The sequence below is a fragment of the Oratosquilla oratoria genome, chromosome 26 (genome assembly GCF_046742065.1).
Source record: "Oratosquilla oratoria isolate Oo_2021 chromosome 26, ASM4674206v1, whole genome shotgun sequence".
Taxonomy (NCBI): domain Eukaryota; kingdom Metazoa; phylum Arthropoda; class Malacostraca; order Stomatopoda; family Squillidae; genus Oratosquilla; species Oratosquilla oratoria.
The window spans coordinates 5,135,431-5,154,231 of NC_134802.1; the positions used below are offsets into that span (position 1 = coordinate 5,135,431).

Here is an 18,801-nt window from a genome sequence, read left to right on the forward strand (position 1 = left end):
CCCAAACAAACCATTCCATACCTGGAAAACCAAATAAAAAAACATCCAACAACAAATAATGGCCCTATGTCAATGGAACATGCGAGGTTTCCATTCAAATAGAGAACAGATCCGGGTTCTTTTTAAAGAACATAATTTAGCCGCCATTTGTCTACAAGAAACTAAACTGGGCAATGTTATACCCAACTGTGGACACAACTTTACATTCTACAAATCTCCACCTGTAGGTGAACGTGCTCATGGTGGCACAAGTATTATTTTGACCAAGTCATTACCACAAAAAGCTGTACAATTAAACACAATACTACAAGCTTGTGCAACACAAATCTTCATTAATAAATGGATCACTTTGTGCTCCCTATATCTAGAACCTGACTTAGAATCTCAATTAGTGGACAGAGATGGTAATCCAAGGCAATTAGAAGTTAATGATTTACAATCACTTTTAAACCAACTACCTCAACCTTTCATTTTAATGGGGGATTTTAATGCAAAGCATACATTATGGGGAGAAAATAGATGCGACCATCGTGGACTTTTAATTGAAGAACTACTAGACTATAATGATATAGTTTTAATGAACGATGGTTCCCCCACAAGGTTTGATGTAGTCCACAACTCCAATTCTGCAATTGATCTTACAATATGCTCATCATCTTTAAGATTAGATTATCAGTGGTCAGTGGATGATAATCCCTATGGAAGTGACCACTTTCCCATACATCTTAAGTATGTCCAAAATATACCCTCCCCATGTTTGCCCAAATGGAAGACAAAGGAAGCAAATTGGCAACACTATGAAAGATCCACCAAAGTCACTCGTAAAGCTAATGATTTCCCTAGTCCTTCAGCTGCATACGAATATCTAACTAGTATAATGACTGGAGGAGCTATGCTATCAATTCCCAAAACAACAGGGAAACCTCGACGTCCACTGATACCATGATGTAATAGTAATTGTGCCTTGAGCAGAAAAATTACTAGAGCCTGTTACAAACGTTATCGAAGACGTCCAATCCTGTTAAACAGGTTGATATACAAGAGAAACCTTGCTAAACAAAAGCAAATTTTCAAAGAAGCAAGGAGAGAGACGTTCATAAGATACATATCAGAATTAAAGTATAATTCCCCACTTATTTTAGTTTGGGACAGAATACGCAAACTATCAGGGAAATTTTCCCCCTCCCCCCTGCCCATTCTAAAAATCAACTCAGTTGTTATATCAGATACAAGAGAAGTGGCAGAGGCATTTGCACAGCACTACTCAAATATCTCAAGTGCCAGTCACTACTCCCCTGAATTCCACAGTATAAGGAACACAGCAGTAGTTACTCCGCCTGCTTGCACTAATGCTGAGGCATATAACACTCCATTTAACATCATCGAATTTGAACATGCCTTATCTTTATTTTCAACAGCACCTGGAGAAGATGATATCACATATGCAATGATTTCCCATCTACCTCGGGAGTCTAAAATATTCTTTCTTGATGTTTTTAATGAATTTTGGTGTTCAGGAACCTCTTATAAGTTGTGGAAAAACTCTATTATAGTTCCATTTTTGAAACCTGGAAAAGACCCTAGTGATCCCAAAAGTTACAGGCCTATAGCTCTTACCAGCTGTATTTTTAAGGTCTATGAACGAATGGTGAATATTCGTTTGGTGTGGCTCCTAGAATCAAAGAATTTATTATCAGAGAGGCAATATGGCTTCCGCAAAAACAGAAGTACTTTGGATCTCCTATTATATCTCACACGTGGGATACAAAATGCTTTTGCAATCCGAAATCAGACCATTGCAGTGTTCTTCGATTTGGAAAAAGCTTTTGACACTACCTGGAGAGCCGGTATTTTAAAACAGCTAGCAGATTGGAATATCGGTGGCAATATGTTTAACTTTGCCAAAGATTTTTTATCAAATCGATATTTAAAAGTGCGAATAGGCTCTACCCTATCATCAGAATATCTACAGGAAGAAGGTATTCCACAAGGAAGTGTCCTTAGCCCAACCTTCTTTAGTGTTGCCATTAATGGATTACTTGAACAACTCCCTGTCGGAGTAATTGGCCAAGCATTCGCAGATGATATTGTTTTTATATGTAGTAAATCTACTGCAGTTGAAGCCTGTATCAAAATTCAGAATGCAATTAATGCTGCTACTAAATGGGCAAATAATACAGGATTTAAATTCTCTACCGAAAAAACTAAAGCTATACGCTTTTGTAGAACACAAAAAAGGGAAGTAATCCCAACATTATTTTTAGAAGACTCAATTATAATATATGAAGACAAAGTTAAATATTTAGGAATTGTTTTTGACAAAAAATTAACTTTTGCTGACCATATAAATGAGACAGCAGTTAATGTCAAACAACGATGTAACATTCTTAAAGTTGTTAGTGGCATGAATTTTGGAGCTGACCGTACTACACTATTAAGATTATATCAAGCCATATGCCTAAGTAAGATTGATTATGGCTCTCAGGTTTATGCCTCAGCATGTAAGACACAACTGAAAAAACTGGATGTAGTACTGGGGCTTTTAAGACTTCTCCTGTTGAAAGTCTTTATGTGGACTCTGGTTTTCCCCCTCTTTCCATTCGAAGGGAAGAACAGGGTCTCAGATATATGTCAAGAGCACTAACTACACATTCTAATCCAAACTACAAGTATATAAAACAACCTATCGACAGAGCACCCACTAAACCTACTTTGCCTAAGCCCCTTGAAGTGAGATTAAACAATAGTACAAGAGAGGTAGGCCTTATTCCTCCTCTAGTTATGGAAATCACTTTTGCAAAAAACCCTCCGTGGTGTAGGCCACCTATAAACATTTGCCAAATGAAAGAAAGCAAAAAGATCAACTCAAGTGCTCAACTGAAAAGTATCTTCTTAGCCCATATTTCTGAACACAAAAACTCGATTGCTGTATACACTGATGGGTCAAAAACGGCTACCAGAACTGGATGTGCTATCATCCTTGGAGAAAAAATAATTAAAAAGAGCCTTCCCAATCAATTCTCAATTTTTAATGCGGAAATTTATGCTATCTATAGCTGTCTAAAACTTATTTTTAACACAAGCAGAAATGAGGATTCATATATTATTTATTGTGATTCCCAAAGTGCATTGACAGCGCTACAAGGATTGATACCCTCTAATCAACTTATCCAAGAGGTGCAGAATTGGCTGGTCCTCCTGCACTCTTGAAAACAAGTTGACATAAAGTTCTGCTGGGTTCCTTCACACGTGGGAATTCGTGGAAATGAGCAAGCTGATACAGCTGCCAAACAGGCAGCTTCCACTCCGGGTTCCTGCTCTATAAAGGTTCCCTGCGAAGACCTAAAATCTTTTATTAGATCATACTGTAGGATCAAGTGGCAGGACCAATGGTCCAATATGAACAACAATTTTAAACTAAAGTCAATCAGACCTTCTTTCAGCCCCTGGACCTATACAGGGATGGACAGAAGGTCCAGCATAGTTTTAACACGCCTACGTATAGGGCACACATACCTAACCCACAAGTACCTCCTGACTAGTGGAGCAGAGAGACAAATCCCCCAGTGCTCCAATTGTAATATTAACATTACAGTGAGGCATATACTTACCGAATGTCCTCTCTATTCTGATCAAAGAAGAAAATTCAGTTTAGCCAATAAACCGCTAACAAGTATTTTAGGAATGGATGCCCCTGTAGGAAAGGTTTGCAAATTTTTAAAAGAGACGAATTTATTTTATGATATTTAATTATATAGTTTGTTTGTTGTGAATGATTAGGATATACTTCTGTTTATTGTAGATGAGTAGAGAAGTAAACCTTACTTGTTATGAATGTGAAAAATAACATCTACATATTTTAAATATAATAACTTTTATGATTTTATAACAAATAGATTGTATATTAGTATTTCAATGTATAGACAACTGGTTGACATATATGCGCTGAATGGCCTTTGGCTCCGGCGCGTGGCAAATAGCCACAAATTTCATAAATCCAATCTATCAAGGACTTCGATGCCTCTCTTTCTCTTTGTTCCAGGGTCTAGTTTTGACAATCTCTTCATATGACAGTTCTGAAAGTGTGGGGGCCATCTTCTTAGTTGCTCATTGGATTCTTTCAATTTTCCTTGTATTCTTTTTGGTACTGGGTGACCAAAGTGTCACTGCTTACTACAGTCTTGGTCTTCTCAGTGTGCCTAGTATTTTCTTCACCATTTCTTCATCCAAATAAGTAAATGCCACCTTTATTGATCTCAGCAAGTTGTAGGTTTCTCCAACAATCTTGTGTATCTGTTTATCAGGGGACATGTTATTTGTGATGATTACTCCCAGGTATTTTTCAAATCCCACTTTCTTTACTTCCTTTTCACCGACTTTATATATACATATACCAAAGTCTTTTCCCCCCTTACATGGGGGGTAGCCAAAAAGATTTGATATTGTCCAGATATCCAGTTTTTACTTTTTCAAATTCCATTATACTACATTTCTTAATGTTGAAGTCCACATCCCACTTCTGACTCCCTATCCTCCTTCACATTTAGCAACTCCCTAAAGTACTCTGCCCACCCTCCCCTTACTGCCTTCTCTTCCATTATTATCTCTTCATCTGCACCTTTTACCTTTTCTTTTCAACTTGATGCGCCTCCTCTTCCTCTCTCAATTTCTTAACAAAACATCTTTTTATTACTTTCAAAATGTTCTGTCATACTCTTACCCCATTTCACATCTGCTCTCCTCTTTGCCACCTTTACTTTGTGCTTTACTTCTCTTCTCTTTTCTTTGTACCTCTCAAATGACTCCCTCGTCCTATTTTGTAACCAATCTGTGAAAGCTCACTTCTTCTCTTCTACAACCTTCTTTGTTCCCTCATCCCACCATTCACTACACTTCCTTCTATTTCCTCCTGTCCTTGTTCCACACACCATCTTTGCACACTTTGTGACTCCCTCCTTGAACCATCCCCATTCCTCCTCCACTCCTAGCTCTACTCTATCCTTCACTCCCTCCCACTCCTCTTTTTGCTTCTTGTACTCCATATACAACCATTCTCCATTCATCCCTGTCTTCTGTCCTCTCCCATCCTTCCTCAACAGACATTCTCCTCTCCCCCAGTGCCCCTTTTACCCCATCCATCCATCTCATCCTTGGTCACCCCCTCATGTTCACTCCTTCCAAATCTGCCTTCCACACCTCTTTTACTAGTCTTTCATCACTTATTCTTTCCATGTGTCCAAACCATTCCAATACTCTTTCATCCACCCTATCTCCCAACTCCCTTTCCACCCCAGTTCTCCTCCTCACCTCCTCATTTCTCACTATATCCTTTTAACCCCTATCATACTTCTCAGACACCTCATCTCAAATACATTCAAACTCCTCTCATCCTTTCTTATGTTCCATGTTTCTGCTCCATACAGTGCTGTTGGCACAATCACTCCTTCATACAATCTCCTCTTAGCATCCATTCCCAAATGTCTATTTTTCATTACAATTTTTAATCCACCAAGGCATTTACTTGCTTCTCTCAATCTACATTCTACTTCCACCTCCACTCCTCCCTTTCCTGCCACATTTGCACTCAAGTATCTAAAAATATCCACTTCCAGTCTCTCTTCCTTGATACTCACTTCCAGTCTGCTGCCACTTTCACACCTTGTATATCTCATCACCTTACTTCTACCCACATTTGTCTTCATTTGTGATAGTGATAACATGCATAAATTGGCACTCTTAATAGTGATACAATTACGAAATACCTAGGATTTGATACATGGGAAAGGGAGTGCTCGTGAATACCTGAATGGTTAATTTACAACATAGTGTGCAATTGAAGTAAAACAGAAGAAAATGATGATGGGCTAAAGAAACCACAACAAAATGGGTGTCCATCGCATTACAGTGTATCCAGAGCCATTTTCTGACACAAGGGTGAAGCAAAATGCAAACATAGGTTTTAGATCACTGAGAGGCACAAAAAGGTTTCTACTTGAAAATGGCGATGAGGGACATTTCTCTGGATTTAGTGGGTACAAAAGAAGAATCTTTAGTAGAGTTATATACATAGAGAGGGACATGAGAAATATGAACGAATCATGGAAGCGGGGAACTATTGATCTATGGAAGACGAATAAAGACCTAAACAAGGAAGTGAGTGAATTAAAAAGTAAACATGGAAATAAAAGAAGAGGTTAGTGCACTAGAAAAAGAACTGGCCGAGTTAAAAGGTGAATGAAAAGTTAAGAAATAATGAAAACTCAAGTAACAAGATTATAAGGAAAGAGGTGGATGAATGGATAAAAGCAATGAGCATGGAAGTGGGAAAAAGCATGAGAGATGACTATTTCCAACAGCTCAGAAATTATTAAAAAACAAAACAAAGAAGATAAGGTAATTTTTAAAGAAATAGTTCATCAACAATTGCAGAAGGCAGAAAAAGCTGTCATTAAGGTAATTAAGGAAAAAGAAAATCTATAAGAGATACAGTAGACAAAAATAAAAGTGTGTAGTAATATTTTGTCTAAAGGAAAAACAACCCAAATTGGTTCCTGAGAGACAAGAATAAAGAATTTGCAAGAAATGTTCTAAAAGTAATGCAAAATAAAGAAGAATTAGAAAAGGAAATAGAAGAAGTGCACAGAATAGGTAAATATTAAGAAGGAATAGGAAAAAGTTGACCACTAAGATCAAATTAAGGTCAGAAATGGCAGCTGAAGAAATCTTAGCAAGAGCAGGAGAACTAGCAAGAAATGAACACTATAAAAATATATGGATAAAAAGAGACATGAATGATGGGAAAAGAGAAAAAACAAGAAATACAGTTCTATTGGAGATATGAGAGTAAAAAAAATGATAAATTCAAGAAAAAAAATGAAAGGTTCAGAGAACAAGACGGAGGGAATAGAAAATTAAAATTAGCTTATACCAACGTAGATGGATTAATCTCAGGATTAAACAAACTAAATGATTGCCTATCAGAAGCAAAACCAGACATAATAGGAATTGTGGAGACAAAATTAAGGGTCCACTAGTATCAGTATTGGTCATGGATTATATATCACTGGCTTAGAAATAGGAGAAACAAGGTGGAGGAGTCATGTTCCTGGTTAAGAAAACTTAAATGTAACAAAAGTTACATATAGAGAGAATAGGGTAGAGATGATCTCAATAAGAGTTGGAAATAGTGACATGAAAAGCAGAAAGTTTGCAGTGATTTATGTGCCCCCAAAAATGAGATCTTGGAGAGAGATTATTCCAAAATGTTAGAGGATACAAGAACTTCATTAAACGAGATGCTGAAGGATGGAAATAAAACGGTACTCATGGGAGACTTTGATTGCAAAGAAATATGTTGGGAAGGGATGACAGTGAAAGGTGGAGAGGATCACTGGGGTGTATTACTTGATATGACTATAGAACATACAATAACACAATGGGTAAAAGAAAACACTAGATTTAGAAATAATGAAGAACCATCAAGTTTAGATTTATTATTTACATCAAAACCTGAAATAGTAGACAAAATTAAATTGAATAAAGACACCAATTGTGAAGAGTGACTACATACTACTTGAGTTAGAACTAAAGGAGGAAATATATCTAAAAATATAAAAAGAAATGAGAAACACAGAAAAGGAAGACTGATGCATAGTAAAATGGATTTTGAGGAACTTAGGAATTTTTTCTCAGAGTGAACTGGGAAAAATTCTACAAGGAAGAAACACAAGTGGAAGAAAAATGGATGATTCTTATGAAAATCTACAAAGGAGTAGATAAATATGTACCAAAGCAAAAACAAGAAAAGGTGTACCATATTTTTCGGACCATAAGGCACACCCATAATTTGCTATTCCTCGTCCTTATATAAGGCGCGCCTGACCGTGAGGCGCACCTGGTCTCGTCATCGGATAATCATGCATATGTGAGTGCATTCAGAACTGAACATTTTCTTTGTTGAATGAGAAAAGTCGGTTGGGATTTAGCAAAATTACAAAAATAAATGATATATTTTTTTTTATTTTGGTCAGTGAAATCAGACCACCCCCATGGACGGTCTGCCCTGCCAATACCCCTAAAAAACAACATAAACACGTTACGGAAATTGTGGGGAATAAAACCAACATTAGCAGTTTTATTCCAGGAATTCTCTATTCATTTAAAAACACAAGATTTATTACAAATGATGGTAAATTTTTACTTTAGACCATGGGCACAATATAGCAATAGAAAATTAATTATTAATTTTGTAAATTATAATGTATCAACGTAATATGCAATTTTATGAGCGGAAATAAATAAAAGGTGCTAAAACAGATTTCGTAAGTAACGAAGTCGTGTCGGACGAATGGTACGCCATGTTTGTAATGATAGATGCCGAAGTCGAAGAAATGAAAGGATGATAAATTCGTCTAGCGTAACCTAACCTGTGTCTAATAAATCATTACCTGCAAATTAAATGTCATCCGGCTCGTCCTCGTTGTCGTCGTCATGAGAGACTTTGGCGGGCTTTTCAACCACTCAGCTTGCGGGGTATACAAAGTTCTTGCAGCTGGAAGGAATGCATGTATCTCTGCTCCATAACATTCCTTCAAGAAAATGTACCTGGTGAGGTACTGTCGGAAGTACCGAGGCCGTCAGTTGACAGATGACAAGATGGCGTCCCGATCCTATGCTACCAACTTCGTTCATTAGCATATTTGCTTGTAACAAGGTATTTTTTTATTTTCATTTCCGCCCACAAAATTGCATATTACGTCGATACATTTTAATTTACAAAATTGATAATTAATTTTCTATTGCTATATTGCGCCCATGGTCGAAACTAAAAAAAAATACCCAATTGACTACAGTCGGAGTGGAGCAAGACTAGACCAATGCAAAATGGCTGTCTGTGTTGTGGACGCTGTCATGTCATAGCTATGATAGCGTGAATTCGCAATTTTCTTGTCAAGATACATGCATCTTGGTTGTAACTTTTGCTAGGCCTATGCACTGTTGCCGTCGGCAGGGTAGCTACGAAACATGTCAAAATAGTACGTCACTGTCCAAGGCATTTTTTTTTTTTTTGCACCGAAGCCACACACAAGGTGCACCACCCGATTTTGTCCGATTTGAAGGATTTTGCCAGCACCTTATGGTCCGAAAAATACGGTATATTAAATGCTGGTTTAATAGAAGGTGCAGGAAAGCAAAAGAAGAGATAAAGCTTGGAAACGATGGAGGAAAGACAAAACACTTAGAAAGTGGCAAATATGTACCGTATTAACCAAAGGAACGAATATGTAAAAACATCCGGGGAAAAAAAATGAAACCATGAAAAAGATATAATAGTAAAATTTAAGGATCAGCCAAAACTATTCTATAGGTATATAAATGGTACATACATATACCAAGGCTTTTTCCCCCTTCCAAGGGAGGTAGCCAAAAAGGGAAAGGCATAAAAACACTCCCACCCATTTCATCCCTAAATACACTCCACACCCCTCCCACCCTTCCTCTCATCTGAGCACCTCCTGGATGACGGGTCATCCCTGCACCCTGCCCACCGCCCTGGGTCAGAAGCAGTGTCGCAAGACACAGTACATCCACAGCGAGGCCGCTTCATTTAATCGGCGACCCCCCCTCTCCGTCCCCCTTTGCATATAAGGCGAGGACGGGGAGAAATCCCTTCGGGCTGCGTCAAAATTTACTCACACATACTACCCCACCCCCCACTTCCCCGCCCATTCCTCCTCATGCAGTCACAACATCATCCATATACAACCATTCTCCACTCACCTCTGTCTTCCGTCCTCTCCCTTCCTTCCTCAACAGACATTCCCCTCTTCCCCAAAGCCCCCTTCACCCCATCCATCCACCTCATCCTAGGACGTCCCCTCATGTTCACTCCCTCCACATCTGCCTTCCATACCTCTTTTACTAGTCTTTCTTCACTCATTCTTTCCATGTGTCCAAACCATCCTAATATTCTTTCATCAACCCTATCTCCCAAATCCTTTTTCACCCCTGTTCTCCTCCTCACCTCCTCATTTCTCACTCTATCTAGCCTAGTAACCCCCACCATACTTCTCAGACACCTCATCTCAAACACATTCAAACTCCTTCTCTCTTCTTCTCTTATGTTCCACGTTTCTGCCCCATACAGTGCTGTTGGCACAATCACTCCTTCATACAGTCTCCTCTTCGCATCCATTCCCAAATGTCTATTCCTCATTACACTCTTTAAACCACCAAGGCATTTACTCGCTTCTCTCAATCTACATTCTACCTCCACCTTCACTCCACCTTTTCCTGCTACACTTGCACCCAAGTATCTAAAACTATCCACTTCCTCCAGTCGCTCTCCCTTAATGTTCACTTCCAGTCTACTGCCACTTTCACCCCTTGTACATCTCATCACCTTACTTTTACCCACATTTATCTTTAGCTTTCTTCTATCACATACTCTCCCAAACTCTGCCACCAGCTTCCTCAATCCCTCCTCTGACCCTGCCACAAGCGCAGTGTCGTCCGCAAACAACAGCTGGCTCACCTCCCACTTTTCTCCATTTTCTTTAACCATCTCCAATCCCTGACTCACTACCCTAGCATTCACCTCTCGCACCACCCCATCCATGTATAAGTTGAACAGCCAGGGCGACATAACGCATCCTTGACGAAGTCCCACCTTTACTTCAAACCACTCACTCTCTCCATTTCTAATCCTAACACATGCTCTACTACTCTCATAAAAACTCTTGACAGCTCCCAAAAGCTTTCCTCCTATCCCATAAATCTGCATAACCTCCCACAGTGCCTTTCTGTCTACCCTATCATAAGCCTTTTCCAGATCCATGAAAGCCCAAAAAACATCCTTCCCCTTTCCTATAGCTTTCTCACATATCTGTCTTACCACAAAGATCTGATCTACACAACCTCTACCCGTCCTAAATCCACACTGTTCCTCACCAATTACTCCCTCTGTTCCTCTCCTAATCCTCTCAATTAAGATCCTCCCATAAGCCTTCCCTACTACACTCAACAGGCTAATCCCTCTGAAACTACTACATTCACACTTGTCCCCTTTTCCCTTGTAAAGAGGAACTATACAGGCACTACTCCAGTCCTCCGGTACTCTACCCTCTCTCCAGCAAACATTAAATAACCTCACCAACCAGTCCACCATCACTGCACCTCCCTTTTTCAGACATTCTGCATGACATCCATCCAGACCAGGTGCCTTACCTGCTTTCATCATCTTTACAGCTGCTTTCACCTCATCCTTCCTTATTTCTCCTCCATTCTCCTCACTCATCACTCTCATTTTCTTCGCATTTCCCACTGCAGCTATCTTTCCTTCCCTATCCTCCTTCACATTCAGCAACTCCCTAAAATATTCTGCCCATCTTCCCCTCACTGCCATCTCTTCCATTATTAGTTTACCATTTATATTTCCTAAAAATATAAATGATAAACTAAAAAATAAACAGGAATTAGTGAAACTATGCAAAGGGAATGTGGAAAACACAGATGATACAGAAATGGCTGAAGTCATGAGCAAACACTTCAAGTTGGTTTTCACTAGAGAAAAAGTGCAACATTGGGATAAAGGGAGAGAAGTGAAATTCCCTCATAAGGGAAATAATAGTAACACAAAAAGAATGGATCAAATAATGAACATTGATATCAGGAAATTGCACGGCCTAGATGGAATAGCAAATTGGATAATAAAAGAATGTAAAGAAGAAGTAACAGACAAAATATGTAACATAATAAGTTGCTCACTCAAAGAAGGAAAAATGCCAGAAGACTGGAAAATGCTGATATTGTAAAATTTATAAAGGAGGAAATAAGGAAGACCCAATAAGTTACAGACCATGTTCCCTTACAAGCACAGTAGCTAAAACTTGTGAAAAAGGTTATAAAAAGTAGATGGATAAAACATGTGGAGGAGAATACCCTAAATCCAAGACAATTTAAATTTAGACAGGGAAGATCATGTTCCACAAATTTGATCTGTTTTTTACTCAAGACTTCTTACCTTCTTACCAGCTGCCCCTCATTTCCTAATTTCTCTCCATCTTTATCTCTGTAGACTTCATTTTGCAGTATGTCTATAAGATCTTCTTGAATCCCATTCTCCATCCTCTACAGATGTCCATACCATCTCAGGTGATTTTCTTCTATATGTTCTAGTATATTCTTTACATTCAATTCTGCTCTTATGTCCATGTTTCTCAATCTGCAATTGAGACACTTTTGATTTTCCTCAGAACTTTCAATTCTACTGCAATGATTTTACTCTTTGTTATGCTCATCAGCATCCATGCTTCTGATCCATAAAGCAAGATTGGTCTTAATACTGTTGTGTACATCAGCACCTTATATTTTCTAGGGACATTGAAGAACACCGAAAGCATACCAAATTTCTTATTAAATTGATTAATTCTCTTATTTATTTCAATTTCCTGATTCTGTTCATTTACTTTCACCCCAAGATATTCAAATTCACTTACTTGTTTTAACTGGGCCTCTCCTATTCTTATTTCCATGTTCCTTTCATTCCTCATGAAACTCATAACTTCAGTTTAACTTTATTCCATGTTCCTGCCATCTCTTGTAGTTCCTCTTTGCTGCTGCATATCACAACAACATCATCTGCTTATGCCATTGTTATTGTGTTGTTGCCATGGTTTATTTCTTTCATACATCTGTCCATGAAAATTATGAACAGTAGTAGGGAAATCACTCCATGTGTTCCCCTGTCCTGACCTGGAACCATGGTGTATCCCCATGCCTTAGCTTCACTTTATTTTCACATTTCCTATAAATACTTTTAATTGCCCTTTTCAGGTTTGCTGGAACACCATGTTTTTAATGCTCCAGTGCTCTCCAGATTTCTTCCCTAGGTACCTTATCAAATGCTTTCTCCATATTTATGAAGAAAGCAAACTTAGCGATGTTCCACTCCCAGTTCCTTTCCAAAACTATTTTCAATGTAAAAATCATATCTACTGTGCTTCTTTGTGGTCAAAAACCATGCTGCCATTCCCCAAATCTTTCCTCCACAGCCATTCTCAGTCTTCTCTCTATGACTTTCTCATATACCTTACCCACATGCAATAGCAACGATATGCCTCTGTAATTATTGCAATTGGTGCGGACATCTTTTTTGAAAATTGGGCATGTGACCACTTTACTCCAGTCATCTGGTATTTCAGCATTTTTCCACACATTATTCATAATTCTGGTCAACCAGTTTGCACCTAACTCGTTGATTACTTTTATGAATTCTATATGAATCTCATCCTCACCACATGTTTTTCCATTTTTCATTCTTTGGATGGCCGCATGAACCTCTACAACTGTAATTTCATCATTTTCACCTAAGAACTCCATCTGATTTTCTTCCTACATTTCCATATTTTATTGTTCCTTATTGAGTAGGTTTTCAAAATAATTTTTCCATCTTCCTGTAATTTCATTTGTTTCCACCAACATCACTCCATTTTTATCCTTTACTGCATAGGCACCTTCATTTTTCTCTTTTCTATAGTTTCTTACCATATTGTAGAGCAGCTTTCTTGTTCCATCCATAGCCTCTCTTAATTTCCAATTTTCTGCCAGACTTCTGCTTTTTCCTTTTTAACCTAATTACACTTATTCCGTACTTCTCCATAGTTTTCTCTGTTTTCAACTGTTTTGTATTTCATCCATTTTCTGATTTTTTTTTTTTTTTTTTTTTTTTTTTTTTTTTTCTTCTTGAACTGCATCTGCCATCTCTGTCCACCAGGGCATTCTTTTTTTCTTTGTTTTTTCCCACATACATGACTTCAACCACCTCTGCCACTTCCGCAACTACTGTTTTCATTAACTCCCATTCTTGGTGTAACATACGATACATCCATGTCTTTCAAACAACACATCACAAACATAAAAAACAAATGCACACCTAGACTTAACGCACTTAAGTCAATCACTGGAACAACATTTGGACAAAACAAAGAAACTAATATAACAATATACAGGTAAACGTCGACTTACGATGGCCGCGACTTACGATTGTTCGACTTTACGATGACGACGACGACGACGACGATATGATAATTTAACCCCTTCCATACGGTGCCGCACACATAGGCGTCATGAGGAGCAAGTAGATTCGCGACGCTGCCATATCGGCGTCTTGATTATATTTATTGTAGTCGCCCCTGTGTTTTTACATTCTCTCAAATGTGCCCTAAATCCCATTCTCTGTGGTTTTCAAAATTCGCGGGTGAAAGAGAGAACGATCGATATAAGCGGTGACTATATTTTATGATGCGAGTATTATTACGTCACGTCGTACGGCTGGCATTGGCTGCTGCCCGCGAGATTTAAGTCCCGTACTGAAAATACATATTATAGTGTTTGAATATGGTAAAAAGGATAAAAATAATTAAATAAACTACTGTACATGTTTAATAGGCTATATTCAGTATCTCTGGTGGTGAATATACAGGTAGGCTAGGTACAGTGACCACGGAACAGAGTGGGGATCGACTTACGATGAGATCGTCTTACGATGGCTCTATCGAAACCTAATGCCATCGTAAGTCGACGTTTACCTGTACAAACAATGCATACGCTCAGTGATGAATTATGCGAGTCCTGCGTGGGCTCCTAATCTCAGTGAGACACACCACAACACCCTTCAAACCATACAAAACAAAGCCCTAAAAACAATTACAGGCTGCACAAATACAACATCTACAGACCATTTACACCATGAAACAAAAGTCCTCAAAGTCAAGGACCACCTCGACATGAGAGGCACACAAACACTTGCCGCAGCCACCACAAACACATTACACCCGCTACACTATATAGCAGAACACCCACACACACCAAGAAACATTAAAACAACACCCAAAGACCTTTATCACACACAGATACTCTCTTCTCTTCCTCCACAACCACCAAATACCAGCCTCCGGAAACATAGTCATAATCATATCACTCACCGCTCCATTAACACACTGCATGCCAGACCCCCTGATATCCCCTTCTGAATCCTCTCTCCCACGAAAGGACAGAGTCCACTTGGCCAGACTGCGGTGCGGTCACCACCCAGCACTTCTAAGCTACCAGAAGAGGCTGGATGACCGCATTGTGAACAGCTGCCCAGGATGTAACACTTCACCCCATACCATACAACACATAATGGAAGACTGCATTATACACAATCATGCACACAAACAACACAACATATGCTCTATAAAGGATTTGTGGGAAAACCCAGTTTCGGCTATGGCATTCCTTGGGGAGACGGGACTGCTCGGACAGACAGTCTAGGGAACGACAACAACAACAACAACAACTCCCATTCCTTATTTATATTTTGTCTTGTTTGCAGGTTTGTCACCTTTCTTCTGATTTTTTCTTTGAAACTTTCTTTTCAGGATTCTATAATTCCTTCACCTTGAATCTCCTCCTTATTTTCCCTGGCACAACTCTCCACTTTCTTGTATTTATTTTTGCAACCACTATTCTAGTCTCTAGGACCACAGTGGTTTCTTCAAGACTCCTAGACATAAAACAAGAAAGGGATGGATGGGCTGATTGTGCATCCCCAGATCTACAAAAACTTCTTGATAAAGTCCCTCACAAAAAACTATTAAGAAAACTGGAAACCATAGGAGGGATACAGGGTAAACTACTGAAATGGAAGGAGGACTTTTTGCATGGAAGATAAATGAGAGTAGTGCTCAGAGATAAGAGTTCTACTTGGGAAGAGGTAATTAGTGGAGTTCCACAAGCATCAATATTGGCTCCAATAATGTTTGCTATGTGAATGACATCGACGAAGTTGAGCTTCTTTGTAGATGATGCAAAACTGTTAAAGAAAAAGAGTACTAAAATGGACTGTGACTCACTACAAAGAGATCTGAACAGGGTCTGGGAAAGGAGTTAGAAGTGGGAAGTGGACTTCAACATTAAGAAATGTAGCATAATGGAATTTGGAAAAAGTAAAAAAAATATATATATATATATAAAAAAAAGGATATCAGAACAATAATAGTTGAAAAGGAAGTAATGAAACTGGGATCTGAAAAAGACCTGGGAGTGATCATCAAAAAAGATATGTCCCCTGACAAACATATCAATAAAATTGTCGGCAAAACCTATAACTTGCTCAGATCAATAAAAGTGGCTTTTACTTAGATGAAGAAATGGTAAAGGAAATACTAGTCACACTGATATGGCCAAAATTGGAATATCAGCGACATTGGTCACCCAGTACTAAAAAGAATATAAGGAAAATTGAGAGAATACAGAGAACTACGAAGATGGCCCCAGCACTATCAAAAATGCATATGAAGAAAGATTGTCAAAACTAGAACTACCAACTCTGGAACAAAGAAGAGAAAGAGGTGACTTGTTGACCATCTACAGATTTATGAGAGGTGTGGAAGTCCTTGATAGAGATGACTTACTAAATTGGGAAGAAAAGACAGGAGGACATAGAAACTCAAAAAGGACAGTTATAGAAGAGACCTGAAAAAAACAGAGTGGTGGATGTATGGAACATGCTAGACAAAACAATGGTGTGTGCAAAAACAATACAAGAATTTAAGAGCAAATTAGATATGGAAAGATAAATGCAACAAAAACTTTCTCTGATAATCACTCCCAGGTCATTTTCAGATCCATCTTTCTCTTCATTTTCACCAATTTTATACCTTCCAGATATCTTTTTTTTTTTTTTTTTTTTTTTTTTTTCTCCCCAAACTCCATTATGCTAAATTTTTCTTTGTTGAATTTCACTTCCCTCTTCTGATCCCATCCCCAAACTCTGTTTAGATCTCTGTAATGATTTGCAGTTTGTTTCAGTACTCATTTCAACAGTTTTGCATCATCTGCAAAGAAGCTCATATAACATTCCACTCCCTCATCCATGTCATTCACATAAATAGCAAACATTATTGAAGCCAACACTGATCCTTGTGGGACTCCACTAATTACCTCCTCCCAAATAAAAGTCTTGTCTTTGAGCACTACCCTCAGTTTGTGTGGGGACCTTACCACTGATGCATATTTCAGTTTTGGACGGATCACTTCAGGGTTTTAATGAGTTTTTTCATGATCTCATCATACACTGAAAAACCACTAAACTTCCTCAGTAGTGTGTATGTCTCACCCAGATTCCTGCTGATATATATATTATGTAACAGATTGTTTTCTTATCACTCCCCGTCTGGGGTAGTGGCTGCATGTTATTGTTTGGTATAATTTGCTCAGTAACATGGAGCCAATACTTTAAGGACTATAAGGGTTGCCCCTATGGACCAGAAACACACATCATTCTGTGTTAAAGGAAATATCTACTCATAGAGAAATGTTGCTGCATTATTTTACTGCTGCTGTTCCTGTTATGTTGTGTTCCCCTCCTCATATTGTCTTGTACCACTATTCTGAGTAAATATTTCCATTTTTGTCTCTGTCCCCTGGGGTAGGGGGAAAAAATAATACTGCCACCAAGTTTTCACACTGAGGTCATAAAAGGTGGCTAAAATGGGATGGAGTGATGTAACTGGGCATCCTGCTCTTTATAACTCTATTTGGTATATTCCAACCAGAACCACAAGGTTTGGTTCTTTTAATATGTGTGGGTGTGGTACAGATGAGAGTAAAATGAAAGAGATAAGCAGTATGGTTGTGAGAAGGAAGATGGATGTTTTGCCATTAAGTGATGCTAAGTTGAAAGGGAGGGGTGTTTTTGAGTTTGGAAGTGTGATGTAGAGGATGTTGGAAGTGAGGAGAGGATAAGGGAGGGAAGGGGTGGCTTTACTGGTATGTGAGGAAATAGCTAAGCATGTGAAATGGAAGGTGTCTTCAAGGCCCTTAGCATATGATTATGCTGACATTGGCATCATGAGGCACGAGTGGGTATACAGGGATGCCAACATTGGCATCCTGATTGTTTATTTTGTAGTTGTAGCCAAGTGACCCCCTATACTCTGTGAACAGGCTTGACCATGTTTCCTGTGGGTATCAATGTTCAGGGTGAAAGAGAACGAGTATTACAGATGTACCTTTATATTTTATGATGTGCATCAATGACTCATCATACATCAGGCAACTTAATGTGAGCACTAGTATATGTTTCATATTGAAGAGGTTAATGTGGATGAAGGTGAAACTGGGAAGGGAAATGTGGGTCTTTGTAAGCACATATGGGCCTGGTATCGAGAAGAGTGTGGAGGAAAGGGAGGATTTTTGGATATATTCAAACAAGTGGTTATATAATTTTGGAAGGAATGTCAATGTAGTGGTATTGGGAGATCTCAATACTAGAGCAGGGAATGAACCAATAGACAGTAGTTGGGAAGTACATATAGAGTACCAGGTCATAGTGGAGAGTTAATGGTAATGATATGTTCAGAGAGTTGATGATAGCTAATGCAGCATTTAGGAAAAAAGTAAAGTGTAAGTACACATGGGAGAGGGTGGATGGAAGGGTGGGTGATAGGGCTATGCCATCGGTTGGTCTTCCATATTGTCTATGATATTTCTTGATGGAATAAGCTTTTAGATGCTAAAAACTGCCTTCCATAAATTTCCCCTTCAGAATGGTTGCAATGATGCATTTACTCTTGCCATACATACTACACAGTCAGGTGATGGTATAGCCACTTTCATGTACAACATTAAAAAGAAATGATTGCTAAAAAGGGCTGCTGACTCCACTTCTCATTTGTCTTCCCACCCTTCTTCTGACTGAGGTCCATGGTTGTTTTCAGAATGGAAACACTGTTTACACAGAAATATACACAACAC

At 38.7% G+C, this 18,801-nt stretch overlaps 1 protein-coding gene across 2 annotated transcripts in view; it reads left to right on the forward strand.

The window, feature by feature from the left end:
• Positions 1-18,801, forward strand: part of LOC143039179 (uncharacterized) — a 387,022-nt gene that overhangs the window by 183,026 nt on the left and 185,195 nt on the right. The window lies entirely within an intron of this gene.